This window comes from Uloborus diversus, chromosome 5 (genome assembly GCF_026930045.1).
Source record: "Uloborus diversus isolate 005 chromosome 5, Udiv.v.3.1, whole genome shotgun sequence".
Lineage (NCBI taxonomy): Eukaryota > Metazoa > Arthropoda > Arachnida > Araneae > Uloboridae > Uloborus > Uloborus diversus.
Window position 1 is genome coordinate 152,658,236 of NC_072735.1, and position 13,479 is coordinate 152,671,714.

At 31.4% G+C, this 13,479-nt stretch overlaps 1 protein-coding gene across 1 annotated transcript in view; it reads left to right on the forward strand.

The window, feature by feature from the left end:
- Nucleotides 1-8,917: 8,917 nt before the first annotated feature.
- Nucleotides 8,918-13,479, forward strand: part of LOC129222498 (uncharacterized) — a 570,167-nt gene continuing 565,605 nt past the window's right edge. The window contains exon 1 of the mRNA XM_054857011.1: nt 8,918-9,108. The gene's annotated coding sequence lies outside the window, so the exon portion shown is untranslated. The remainder of the gene's footprint in view (nt 9,109-13,479) is intronic.

The window sequence follows — 13,479 nt, forward strand, 5'->3', positions numbered from 1 at the left end:
ATAAAAATTAGAAAATTCCTCAAAAAACATCTGCGTAAACGTGACCCGGTCTTATTTATCGAAATTTCCCTTTAGTCCACTATTTCACTTAACCCCATATTCCCTTACTTTGTCAGTTTTTGATTTCAATAACCTTAAGGGATTTTAGTCCATAAAAATTCCCCGGTAAACAACCCTAGAAGGGATGTCACATATCAAAAATATTACATCTACATAAATAAAACAAAGAATCTATATAAGTGTATATATATATATATATATATATTATATATATATATATATATATATATATATATATATATATATATGTATATATGTATATATGTATATATATATATATGTATATATGTATATATATATATATATATATATATATATGTATATATATATATATATATATATATATATATATGTATATATATATATATATATATGTATATATATATATATATATATATATATATATATATATATATATATATATATATATGTGTGTGTGTGTGTGTGTGTGTGTTTCCTCTACAAATCCACAGTAAATGTCGAATCTCGACAAAATTTGGCAGGGAGGTATTTAGGCACCCGAGAAGGAACGTTGTTGGGGGGCGGGAGGGGGGCAAACAATAAAAAAGAGCCAAATCGCTCGAATATTAATTTTAGGATCCGAAAATGGTGTTTTTCTATGGCATGAGAGCGAAAAAATGCTCGCATTGTTAATCACGGTCAATATTGAATAATGCTTTCATTAAAATTTGTAGAGTGAAAGATATCCTTGAGAAGAAAGATCTCTTGCCTTTTTTTCTTGAAATAATAAAATAAAAGTTCTGGCTTTTGTTATAAGGGGATTTTCTGGGCATTTAAAATTTTTCCTTTTTGGTTGTTTTTCCGCAATGTATCGAGATTTTTTTTTATGTTCGAGCCTGATGGTTGAACACGCGTTTGTTGACATAACTTTTATTTTCGAGGTAGACCGTGCAAAGCCGAGCGACGCAGCTAGATCAAAAATATATTAACTGTTTGGGTTTTTTCAGGATTTTCTTTTTTTTTTTTTGAATTTGTTTGTTTCGACACGTATGTAGGATCATCATAGCCATGAGAAAAAAAGGCACTTGGTGTTGGGCGTAAAAACTAACAAGAGCCATTCGAAACTAAACGTCCGGTACATAAATTATTCAATTTTACACCATTAAAAAAATAAAATGCCAGAATAAGAAGTAGTTGCAGCAGTAATAAATTTTATTATTTGACGAAAAAAGCACGCATCTCTCAGTTAATGCAAAGAAAAAAAATGAAACGAAGTAAAATAATATGCAGAGTACTTTATTATACACAAATAACTTTTACACTTTCTGTTCATTGATAAATAAAAAAATATACTCGAAAATCTCTGCACTCGTCCTCCTTATTTTGAAATTAAAATGAGGATTGCATATCTTGAGCAGAAGCAGTCAGTGAAGTTGATACAATTGTTCTTCATTGTGCTGCCTAAGCATTTTCAGCGATCCTGTTCAGCTACTTACATTTCCTTGTTTTATTGCTCTTGGAGACAAAATTTTCTCCCCTTTACACATCCCCGATTTACGTCCAGCTGATTTGGCACATTCTTCCGGCCATTGTGCTGAAAGTGAAAATACGTGATGTTCCGCCATTTTGCGATGTCTACGGAAAAGTCGTGTCAACTTTAAGTGATTTTTGCTGCAGGTGAGGGGGGTGAGACGGAACGTCAAAATATGTTGAGTTACATGGAGAGCTTAGATTCTCAGAATTAGAAATAGAATCTTAATTTTGGTACTTTTTTTAGTTTTGACATGAAACTTATGTTTTAATGTTTCTTCTCGCACGTCTTCGGCAATTACCACACTTCGACAAAGTTAGAATAAAAATGGATTTGTCTTTGATATTTCCAGAAGGCAAACGTATTGTTTGCAGGATTGATCAGTTTTTAATTTACGCAATTAAAATGTAGTCTTCGGATAAAAAAGCTGAGAGGAGGGTTATTAGTTTTATGATAACTATACGTAATATTTACGTTGATAATAATCAATTTATTATCAACACTAATTTGTGTATTAAAAGAAATGAACATTTTAATTGTGCTAGTAATAATAAAATAGATGTAGGTATTCATTTAATAGTATACACGTATGCTCTAAATACGTATTGTATATCTCATTGAGTTTTTTTAAGAATGCATTGTACTATTTACTAAAAGATGTGTGAATTCTTACCCATACAGACACAAAATTTTCAGACACATATTTTTTTCATAAGTTTGCCTAAAGAGCCCGTTAATTTTAAGTAAAACACGGGCTTGGAGGTATTTTCATACTGCTTTAAGAAAATTCCCCACGTTTAAGTGGCTTGCTTATCTGGTTCTTGGCTTTTCTCGGATGTCTTTTCATCCGCAAGCTAATTTCCTTTGCATTGCAAAAGGAGATCCTTGTAACGCAGAAACATGTGTCTGCAGCAATCTGAAATTTGTGCTATTTGACATTGTTTATTTTTTTACTTTTTACGCACAAATTTATTAAGTCAATTTAAGTCTCGGTGGATTTATCATGTGCTTACACGTACGTGTTCATACTATTCATAACGTTTATCACTTTTTTTTTCAATGATTTTTTCCCGAAATAAACTATACTTTGAATGATGTCAGTGAGACCCGATTTGAGGGAGACTCAGTGGCATTCCAGATACATATATATGTATACAGTAGACCCTCGTTTTACGTGGGGGTCACGTTGCAGGGAAATGCCTCGTAAATTGAGACCTAATACTAGTTTTAAAATAGGGGTTTGGTTCTGTAGATAACAAAATACACTTCATTTTAGTGATGATTAACTGTACAATAAGTTTAATGTGTACTTAAATCGACATCTATAAAGAAAACATAAATTAATTTCGAGTTTTGTTTATAAAGAGGAGCTGGCTATGATAGTCTTTTGGCAGTCGTTCACAATTTTTCTCTGTAATTCTGCAAAGCATTAACGCATCCATGATCACTTGCGTCATTTCCATGATAGAATCTTCCTTCACTAACAAATCAGAAAGACCATTTCTATTGTCTAGGAATGGCTCAAAACTTTCAATGTGAACGTTTTTGGTTGTGCATCACCGACGTCGGTATCCTCGTTGGTTTTGGCCTCCTGTGTCGCTCTCAAAGCTCTTCCAGTGAGTTCTGAACTGTGTGAGTTTAGTAACTTTACTTCTGGAAAGAGCTCTGCAATCGCATAAAATGTCTCCAGTGGCCTCTCCAGCACGATTATTATAGCACGCAAAAATGTAAGTGATTACGCGTAATCTGCTATCTATAGGAGTTTGGATTTTGAAAGACGGGAAAATTTTACCAGTTTGCATTGCCGCATCCGCGTAAAACCGGAACTCATCCGTGTAAAATGAAATAAAGGTATCAAAGTTTAAACCGCGTATAGTCGAAACCGCGTAAAATAAACCTAAACCGAGGGTCTACTGTAAAACCCTAAAATTAACGACAATTTATCCGCTGGGAGAGAAAGTGGAACAACGCTACAATATTGTCATGTTGGTTGAAAAAACCGTGCAGATTGGTGGAAAAGTCTTTGAGAATAAAATCTACTTCGATATAGTTTTGAAAACGTATTCCACGAGTTAAAGGGAAAACTGTCTGCACTGATACTTTAATTAGATACTTTAATTTTTTACTCAATACATATAAAGGTCTTGTTCATCACAGGTTAATTAGAATGAATAAGTAGGGTGTATTCATCAGTATTAGTTTAATTGTTGAATTGCAAACGAAGGAAAAAAAAACTCAAGCCCCGTATCGGTTCATGTTTTAAAAAGTAATAAACCACCCATTGCGTTTCTAAAATATTTATTTCAGTATAATAACGCCATTTTGAAATACTTTTAAAAACAATACATTGTGCTCTTAAGTTTTAAAACATGCTTGAAAAAGCACTTCTCTCTTTTTCGAAATGCTAATGATCTATTTTTTAATTTTATTCTGTGGAATTTCAATTCCTTTTTTTACATAATAAACTTTTCTCACTGACTTAATATGCTTGAAACGGAAGGAAAACGCATCGATTTTTGTAAGGAAAATTAAAAGCGCAAGAAGTCTATTTTACGAGTTGTAATACTAAATGTTTAAATAAAAAAACATGTTTACATTTTTGCGTAAAATTATTTGGTTATGTAGAACGCTAAACGGTGAATATTTTAAAACGTCATTAAAAAAAAAAATGAATGCTATATTTTATGTACGGTTTAAAAACGATAAATATTTTAATTTGTTGATGAAGCTTTTCGGTCCATCTTCAGTTTCCAAACTATCACTTGTATACTTGTAAAATTTAAACGCTTTTCTAAGTTTAACCCATTCGATGACCAGCCCGAAAACCCTTAACGCGCATGCCGCAGATAACGAAACGGAGTGGCTTTTTGCTACGTTGTAATAACACTTTTCTCCCCATTTTGCTATCGGTATTTTAATGTTGTTTTTGCTGTTCAGCTTGCATTCGAAAATCGCTTCGCTTTATTTGTTTTTAAGCGCTGAATTAAATAGTGCAATAAAATACAAGGTTGCTAATATGTGCTGAAATATTCATACATTTACGCAGTACATAACAGGAAAATAAGAAACAATAGAGGATTGGACGAAAAGAAATTATTTTCATAACACTAATTATTTTATTAATTTATTTTTCGTTTTGCTTTTATCTCAGTATATCTTTTTTTTTCTTTTACTGTTAAACGTAAGATGATCTATCTTTCAAAAGGCCTCAACAAAACATTCTTCAAACAATTGACTGATCGATCCAACGTGTGAGCAAGTGGACAAAACGCTGAATGGACAAAAACGCTTTAAGTGTGGGAATGATATTCTAAGAGGATAAAAAGTATTCTTCGGTGCCTTTTGATATATTGTGACACTTCAAAACGACCAATAAACACAGAACCCTTTGATGGCAGGACTATGGTCGACTTTTATCGTAATTCAGGTGACTTTTAAATCCCTTCTGAATGCCCAGATATCAGTTGCTCAAGCGTGGGAAGTATTTTAAAGATAAGTGATTACAAAAGATCAAAACTTGCGGCTAATCCCCTATTTCCCTAAAGGATACTTTTGTGCATGCAACTAAAAGCCCCCAGCTGAGAGAGGAATAACTAGACCGACTGGGAGGTCTTTATTCTCCAAGGACCCTCTTTGCAAACATCCGAGCAAGTTAGTTCCATTCAAAGAATGGTCAGAAGGTTTTAGTGTTTTGTGGTCAACCCTTCCATATTATTTTCTTACAACAAAACAGTTTAGCTCAGAAAGGAATTTCAAAGCAAGCTTTTATGCTTATATGACGAAACATGTCTTCAGAAGGAAAAAAAAAAGGAGATCCTGCTTGAAATCGAGTCGGATTTTAAATCTTTTTTTTAAACATACTTGGATAAATTTTAGTTAGTTTCATATGATTATTTACTAATTATGGCAATTTGATTATTGAAAAGAAACCAAATATTTAATTTATATTTTTAAAATCTCATAAAAGAAGGTACAATTAAAACATGGAGCTATTTTAAGATGATAAGTAAAATCTGAAAAAGAATGGGAGATAACGAATGTTTCGTTTCTTATGAGTAAAGCGTACAACAAAAGAACTCAAGATATTATCATTTTATTCGTACTGTCGTATCTATTTTATGTTTTACATAGTCAACTTTTACATATAGTCAATGCGGTCGTCATTTTTTTTTTCGTGAAATAAAAAATATTCAAAACCGTATCACTAAAAATCCATCAAATGGTGCCGCGTATATAAAAAGATATAATTTGCGTTTCAAAATATCATGATTTAAAAATAAATAAGTAATAAATAATAATAATAGTATACAAAAAAATAAAAAGCGTAGGAAACACATTATAATAAAAAAAAAACATACTCGTACAAAATTAAGATATATAAGATAATTTTAAAAAATAATACTGCGAAAATAAATTATAAAATTTGAGGATTATGAACAATTTAGGGAAGGATACTTGCGTAAGAAGGTGGATTTTTGATAACAGGAAAAACATATTTCTGTTTATTTGCTTTATTCAGGCATAGAAATATTGATAAATATGTAAGGGAATATTTTCACACTTGTTCATCAGGAGTTCAAATGCCAGAACGCTAAGAAACAAAGCTTCCACGAAAAGATAAAAATATAATGCCTGATTATTTGAAGCATTATACGTGTCCCATCAAAGAGTACTTGAAAAGTTAATATCTTAGTAAAATAAAATAAATTACAACAAGTTCCGTGAAATACTATAAATTACATCTATTTTGTCTCAGAACAGAGCTTGATTACCGCTCCCCTAAAAGCTCCAGAACCCAACAGAGAAGCGCAATTACAGGGTTCTGCCCCTGGAAGGATCGCCGACACATATTCGGCCGAAGCAAAAACTGCTAGAAACGCCGTGACGACACAGGATCGTCGAGGGCAGTTAGGAACCATTTTCTTGCGACGAGCCTGAATCGGCCGGGGCAGTATTAACACAAACTGCGCGGCCGATCCTGTATCGGCCGGGGCAAAGAATGGGTTAAAAACGCGTTGTTGTTGTTGTGGTCTTTTGCCAGCTAGCTGGCAATTTGAGGTGTGCTGCTTCACTTTTCCAACTGTACCGTAATTTGGTGTGAAGTCCAACTTCGACAGTACACAGATGCCATAGGCAGCGGTTTATAGGGTAGGCAACCATTCACAGCTCAACAACACATTTACACAAAGGAAGGACAAGGACATAAGTGAGAAGTGCGTCCATGCCCGAACCGGGATTCGAACCCGGGATCACCCCATCGCAGCCAGACTCCTCTGATCACTAGACAAGGCGGACGGCGAAAAACTCATTAAAAATTAAAAAAAAAAAGAGCAATTGTTCAGAAAAAAACATTTCAGTTTTTCTGAATAAAACCAGAGTGCAAATTATTTTTAATAAAAAATGATGCTTTTATTCTAAATGTCACTGATACAAGCCTCAAATTCAGAATACATTATTATAGTTTAATCAAATAAATATGGATAGTATCAAAGAAATTTATAAGCTTACTATCAGTTTTCTAAGTTAAGCACATACAACTTTGAATGAAAGCCAATGCACAGGAAAACTTATATCCTCTTATATTGCAACTTAAACGCTTTCTGCAAGTTCTGGCCTACGACGTAAAATGCAACAATTGAGACGCCTCACAACAGCCGTATCAGGAAATTTCCACGTTGCTTGATCATAATTTTTGCTCGTATACACCACACATGTTAGAGAGGTTAATCCAATAACGCGAGGTTAATCTAACACCGCGAAATTTGAACTACACATGACGTGTTTAGTAACAAAAGCAGTTCAATCAATTTTTATAGATTTACAGAAGAGACAACAAATGCTTCATGTTTTGCCCGTTTAATTTCTTCAGAAATTTTTTTTCATTTGAAAAACATTCGGAGCACGACCATAGATGAAGTGTTAACTAGATACATAACGAGAAACTGGTTCGATGGGCAACTGAATAGATGGGCAAGCGTCCAAAAAGCGCATTCGTGCTAGTTTGCGCATGCGCGCAAACAACCTATTTCCGAGGATGCAATCAGTTTTACGTCCACTGGAGATCTGAGGTTAAAGTAGTATCTTGGGTAATGAGTAGGCCACCCTTTACCTGTCTAATTCAAGATTTGTGGAGTGACTGCTGCTACTGAGTTGTGTATCTACTTATACTAGCTCTACGTGTGCGACTTCATTTTGGCTTCCTTTTTTAAACTGACAGCATTGTTTAATTGCTTGCAGATATATATAATTTGGGTTTATCTGGTTTTGAAGTAATTCGTCATTAATGTTGAATAAATACCTTTGCGCTTGAAAAGTAAAAATGAAATAACAAAGTTAAATTGCAGATTACAGCAGATACGTGTTTCGGGATTACCAGGGATCCATGTTTCAATGCAAAATAAGTTAGATTATGGATGAAAAGACATCGACAGTGTCTTTCATCCATAAGCTCACTTATTTTTCATTTAAAAAGGAGTTATTTTTAACCCCGAAAAACGACTATTTTGCAATCTGCAATTTAACGTTTTTATTTCATTTTAATAATTCGGTATATTTTTATTTTTGAATATTATATTAAAATTCTAATAAAATTTATTAGGTTTTTCACTTTCACGCCATGTACTGTCCTGACCTGTCAACAATGTGAATTGATTAAGTGCATATCTTTTTTACTGCTAAGGGTGTGCAGGTTAACGGCAGAATCTACAGAAATGAGTTTTTGAGATATTTTAAGAAATGCGTTTTGTATTCAATACTAACAGTACTGAAATGACTAAAATTGGAGGGTTTTGTTATTTCAAAAAGCAAGTAAATGCTTTCTCTTGACAGTTTTACCATATATATATATATATATATATATATATATATATATATTGTCAATTTAAAAAAAAAACATTGCTGTTGACACATTTAATTACAAGCAATATATTAAAATTTACTTGTGACAGTAAATTTCTTTCATTTTTAGTGCTCGTATGTGAATAGTAAAATAGTTCAAAATCGTTTATAAATTATATAAAATCAAAATTTCAATACTTGAGTATCTTAGACATTATTACTAGAGAAAAATAACGATAACGGCGGATGAAGACATTCTACCTACAACAGAATAATTCGATATTACGTTCCTGGGAAATGACCTTGGAAAAAATACCAAATTTCCTCCCTTTATGTCATTCATTACATTCATCGTCAGTTCATTTGCACAAAATTCCCTTAAAAAATTGGCAGTCTTCCCATTCCAGAACGCGGCCATCTTCTCTTCGGCAGAGGGCGCGCTCATCGATGGAGCAAGCCCGATCGTTGCCACTAGCTACCAGAGAAAAAACATCTAGTGCATCCATCGCCGGGTAAAGCAGAGCGAGATCAAACCAACGCTGTGCGCGGGCATTGGATATGCATTCTGTGCGACATCGCTTATATGCCAACCCCCAGAAATAAAACAAGAAAACAAAACCGAAACTAAAACCTCCCCTTTACTCTCTGTGATTACGTCTATTTAACCCCGAAGGGTGCAAGGAAGGGAAGTTTGTTTTCCGGATTTCACTCCCCAAGAGGTAAGTGATGTGTTTTGGGCTGCTTTAAATGCTCTTCAGACATCGCTGGGTTTTCTGAATGAAATGGCTATCTCACGGGTCGCAATGGGAGTTTTGCCTCAGCTGGGGCATCTTTTGTAGCAAATGACGAATCAGAACCGGAAAAAAAGCGGTTTCCGCTGTGGTGCTTGTGGATGGATTAAGAAAATATCATTTCATCCTCGGAAATGACGCAGGAGATGCGTGCTGTCAGTTTTATTTTCGTAAGGATAAACACAGTGCATTGGAATATTTGATCTTAAAAACCAATGATGGGCTGATGTGGTTTTTCTTAAAGTACTTTTGTAGCATCCTTCGAAATATATATTACTTAAGTGCAGTTGTTTTAGTTTCTCGTTAAAAATATAGTTCAGACAGAGAAATATTCTTCAAAAACCTGGGGGTAAGGTTATTGAATTATTATTTGCTAGAAATAGTTTTCAGCTTTTAAAAACATTCTGTGTAAGACTAACTCTTTCATAATAATATTACTGATAATTTTGTGTAAAACTAATACTTCTATTATTTACAGGTTTGGCATTTACAATGCACGTTATATGAATTGTTTTTAAAGTGATATTACGCACTATGCTCTACTTAGATTTTTTCTTTTTAAAATACTGTTGACATTCCTATGGATCAATTATCTTTCTTGCTACTCTTTTATTTTCTCTAAAGCATTTCGCCAGTAATAATATACAAGTGAAAATATTTTCATTCTTTTATTTCTAAACAGAAAAAAAAAAGGAATCTAAACTTATTATTATTTTTTTTGTGCTATATTATTGTGCTTTTATGCTCTGTTTGTAGTTAGAAAGTGTTTTTTTCTCTCATCAAACTGCGTACGCATTTAACAACCTATATTTTCTGAGTAAATTTTCTTTGGTTTTGAACCACAATAGCCATGAATGAATGTGATAATGTCAATTTCAAAGCAGTGCCGAAAAGTTTAAAAATGTAGGTAAGGCATTTGAGCTTACATTTGTTGCATGTTGTTAATCTTTGCTTTCCACTTTCGGGTAGTGGTACATTGATGTACTTTTTAGGTTAAGAATGATTTTACAACAAAAAATCCCCGTGATCACTAAAACGTTTTATATTCCCTGTCATTTTTTTCTCTCGGGGATTACGGATTATGATGAAACAAAACATGCATTCAATAGCAAATGTAATTCCATTATTTATAAAAAAAAAGTACCATCTCCTTCATAAAAATGTTGACCATAGATACTGAGCAGTTAATAAATTTTATGGAAAGTATGCTTCTCACAGACTTTTAAAGAAAGAGTAAAACAACTAAAATGGATATTATTTGAAATATAAACACAATCTTTTTTGCTAACATAAGTAGTCATACATTTTACATATGAAAATACATGTAAAATAAAATTTTACAGCTTACTGAATCCGTAAGAAATGGGAAAATCTTTCCTTCTATATAGTAGCATGTCATCACAGTAGCTAATGCACAGTAGAAAAATGCTTTAAATGCATTAAACATTTAATTGTCACAATATTATGCATAAATTTTATTATGGAAAAACGGCTTAATTTTCCTCTGTATTTGAATCATTTATTTACTTTTTCCTTTTTCATGTAAAACTAACATAAAATCTGCTACTTATATTATTTTTATTGTCTCTTTAAATAATTTATTAGGACTTTACAAAATTTGATTACGAATATATTTAAAAATGCTTTCATTTTTCTGAGTGCTTATACAGTCATCAACTAACACATAATATAAGACTATGTAAGAAAAGTTTTGTAAACAAATAATGATTTTAAAATTTGTAGTATAAGCGTTTCTAATTGTGTGAAGCACTGATATTGAGCATGAAACTGGATCCCTTTTAAAGAAAATTTCTACAACACCTTTATCTGTTTAAATCAATTTAAAGTTTTTTTGTAAAACATTGATTTGTTTAACTTATTAATTTTCCTTAATAAGATGTTTTAAATGTAAAATTGGATCAATATATCTTCATTTATTTGAATGGTTAAGGTTTCAAGAGGAAAAAAAGCAAATTAAAAGATGTTTTTAACGTTTTCATATAAAAGTTTCAACAAAAACGCTCCATACATGTTTATCGGATAATATGTCAGGTTTCTCGATGTTTTTTTTTTTTTTTTTTTTAAATATCAAACAGGACAATACAAACCTGTCTTTTTTCTTATATAAAGAGACGTGCATGAAATTTAGATAACAGTTTGGTTTAAGATATATAATTGCTAAATTTATTTGTAGGGAGTTTAGATTCAACGTTAAATGTTAAATTAGCATAATTTGAGGTCACCAAAAATATACAGTGAATTTTTTTAAATTTTAATTTAAAGAATAAATAAAAAACAAAAATAAGTTCTGAAAAAGTAACTATTAGTTTGAAATATTGCTGAAAAGATGGTTTATTTAAACTGTTTTACCTTAACATAAATATTTTGTGTTCTTTAATAATGTATGGGAAAGTATTTGATTCCTTAAAATAAAGCTACTTAAATTTGTTTTTAAAAAAAGGAAATATTTCAAAAACAGCAATTTTGTCAGTAGAATTGAGAGACTTATGACAAAGTTTCTCAATTCTACTAAAAAAATTGTTGTTTTTGGAATGTTTTTTTAAAATTAAATTTACGTTTTAATTAAGGGAATCAAATAATTTCCCATACATCCTTTTTCAGAATAATAAAAAAGTATGATTTTCCATATTTTCAAAATGTCACTGAATTTTAAAATATTTTTCATCAGAATACATATACATGATTGAAATATTCTGAAATTACGGTAATAAAGTGAAATCTAACATTCTTGCAATTAAAGTACGTTACGCAATGATTTACGATAATATCGAAGAGAACATATCTCTCTATTACTTGAAAGCTATTATAAAACAACGTACAGAAATAATTATCAATGGGGAAAAAAATATTTTTATTCAAATTGTAAATTAAAATTAGATTGCACAAAATTAGGGTAAGCAGTTCGTAGAAAACTAAGTAGTGAATTGAAATAAAAATATATTTAAGAATGCCATATACTTATTGCTATAACTTATAACTTTCTTTCCCTTTACAACTTGAGTTTAAAAAAAATAATGAAATACTTGACGCAATGATTTACCTATTCCTAAGGTCTAGTTGCATCTTTTTGTAACAAATCAAAATGTAAATAAGTAAGTGTAGATAAAAGATATATCAATATTGAAAATGAAAAAAAAATAGATATTTTCCCATTATGTGTTTTATTTGTCTTGCTTAAAAAGTGAATTCAAGCAGTAATTAAAAGCTGAAATGGCATGAATATAAAATTGAAAAAAAAAAAAAAAATAAATAAAATACTCTAGAAATCCTTGTTTAAACTTGCACATTTTTCTTCTCCAACCAAATTTTGAAAGATTACCCTTCAGCCATTAAACTTCAAAATATATCCAAGTAGCACAAATATCGTTTAAGCGTTTCATTATCAGTTTAAAATGGTTTTCACAACGTTAACAACCATTTCAAAATGCTTAATTGACGAAGTGGTGCTACTTGGGTAATAATAGCTTGAATATCCAAATTAAAACTTGCAAATGCCCGTTTACGCCTTAAAAAATTCGTGTTTATATTCACCTAATACATATTACTAATGAAAAGATTAATTTATTATTAATATTGTTTTTTAGGCTTATCAAGCAAATTCTAAATTAATGACAAATGAATGGGGAAGTTAAATATGACGTCAACTGCAAATATTATTTAATTAATTATTGTTGACTTTTTTGTAAAGTAGAATGATGTTTACATTACGTAATAACAAGATGCTTTTCTGACGCCAACTGGGTAAGCTACGCAGTAGATAGGTAAATTATAAAACGCAAAATCGATGAAATGTCCCGTTTTAATTAAATCAAGTGTCTTAGCGCATATTTTTTGTGATAATATGAATCCAATGTCGGTGAGAAAAAAAATGTATGTTAAACATGTTTAAAATACTTAAACTTTAAGATAAATAAATACCTTTGTGCTGAATAGTAAAGTCAGACCAAACAACGTAAGTAGAAGCACAAATTTGTAAATTACAGCAGACACGTGTTTCGGCGTTACAGGGAACGCCTTTTTCAATGCAAAAAATAATGAGCTTATGGATGAAAAGATTTTGTCGGATGTCTTTTCATCCATAAGCTCATTATTTTTTGCATTGAAAAAGGCGTTCCCTGTAACGCCGAAACACGTGTCTGCTGTAATTTACAAATTTGTGCTTCTACTTACGTTGTTTGGTCTGACTTTACTTAAACTTTGTTCTTGATCATTATTTTTTACCGTTATATTGTATATATTGCTGCACATCGTTATCAGGGGATTAGTTTGAAAATATTT